The sequence below is a fragment of the Formica exsecta genome, unplaced genomic scaffold (assembly GCF_003651465.1).
Source record: "Formica exsecta isolate Colony F162 unplaced genomic scaffold, ASM365146v1 scaffold283, whole genome shotgun sequence".
In the NCBI taxonomy this organism is placed as follows: Eukaryota; Metazoa; Arthropoda; class Insecta; order Hymenoptera; family Formicidae; genus Formica; species Formica exsecta.
Window position 1 is genome coordinate 462,069 of NW_021850093.1, and position 2,141 is coordinate 464,209.

A 2,141-nucleotide genomic window follows, 5' to 3' on the forward strand; every position below is an offset into this window, starting at 1 on the left:
TATAGTGTTTTGGAAAGCTCTCGACATAAGCTATAAGAATATGCAATAAAAAATAGAGGATTCCATTTAAGAAATTAAAGGTGTCCTTGACTTAACCTTAACGATGCCATCCAAGGTCAAACCAATGACATCTTATGTTTCCCTCAAAACCATACAATTTTTGTTCAAAACGTTTTTCTTTAAAATGCTTAGTTTTTGAAAGAAAAGGGGTGTACGAGTGGTCTAGGACACTCTGTATATATACAGGGTGATCCGCAATGACCGCTCACTAAATACATAGTGTTATTCCTTACCAAAAACTGAGACAAAAAGTTTTGAGCCATTTTTTTATAACGCTTAATAAAGCGACGTGTGCCCGGCTAAAGGTTGGCGCTGATTGGCCAGACTTTACTCAATAATAACTCCTTTATTAAGCGATATAAAAAAAATGGCTCAGGACTTTTTGTCTCAGTTTTTGGTAAGAAATAACGCTATGTACTTAGTGGGCGGTCATTGCGAGTCACCCTGTATATACATATATATATTTTTATTTTAATATATGTATATATAATAATATATTTAAATATTTTTTGTTACATTTCAACATATCGATAATCAAAATTACATTAAATATATTAATATATTTCTTCAATGATATACTTACCATTGCAATTAGAGATATTTGGAGATAATAGAACTAAGATTTTTTTTCGGCGGGATGTGTATAGTTGCTAAAGGCAATCAGGACGAACGAAACCGAGAATTAGGCGAGCACAGATCGTTAGCGGCGATAATTAATTCTAAGAGCTAGTATTAACAGACAGAGAGAGAGAGAGGGGGGCTCGACACGAGATGAGAATGAGACGGATCGTCGCCGGGCCAATTCTCGCTTTCAACAATTACTCGGCCGTGTTCGCGTCAATGGCTTCTTGCCGAATTAAACGCTCGCCCGACCACTTCTTTCTCCGTCTCATCTCCGGATTAAATGACCGTTCTTCCGGAGTCAACCTCGTAACACGGATCCTCCCGTTAGAATCTCCCGGATTGCGACGTCTTCCTCGAACGGCTTTGACCCCTTAGCTCGATGAACACGAAAATTAAATTACTCATTTCAAAAAGTGTTTTATAGTAAATGAATATGTGTTTACATCTATTAATGGAAAATATTTCATTTTTAATTTATAGATTTAGATATGGTATCGCAGTTTGCTTCAAAGAACTTTATTCGTAAAACTTTACTCTTGAACTTTATTTTTTCATGTTGATAAAAATATTGTCTAGTCAATTTTGAAATAATATCCTTTCTTAAATGATTGGTCTCATAGTATTCACTTTGGAAAAAATATATAAGATATTTTGTTTCATAAAAATAAAATTGTTTATAAATCAAATTAAAACTCTAAATATATAAATTTCTCTAAAATTATTTATATATATATACACAAACATACACACACATAAGGAGAAAAGAAAATGTTTGAAAAAATTAAATTGTGCAGTTTGTTGAGATATAAAAAAAATTTTAATAAAGTCGCGACAAACTTAATATATTTAATTGTTTAATTGTTTAACAATTACAACTAATCGTTGAACTGAAAATATATCGATAAAAAATTCTAATTACAATAGTTACAATATTTTACTAGAATATAGAATTAATCTTTTTCACCATTCTCATATATATTAGCTTTATTTAAAGCAATTGAGTTAAAACGACATTTGGATTATAGCGAGTCGACCAATAAAATCTCGGATACAATTGTGGTGGCACTTTCTTTTTACGCAGAGTCATCCCTTTACGAGCTATCTCACCTGTCGAATTAAACGACCGACTGGCACAAAGTGACACTTCCAATCGTGCATTGCCGTCACCCTTAACGCTCTCAACTGTTTCTCTGTCAGAGTGCGCCACCATTCCGCAAATGAGAACACGTGCTTCTTGATGGAACTAAACGTCCTAGGGCACTTCACGTCGGAACGACACAATTTTGATGTATTAATTCTCAAATCAAATAACAGTCTTGAACAATGCCGTATTAATTTTTTACAATATATAATTTTTATAATCTTTTTTTAAATAATTACATTTTTTTAATTAATTATTTAAATTTAAAATATTTAATTATTTAATTATTAAAAAAATTTAAATTATTAATTTTTTA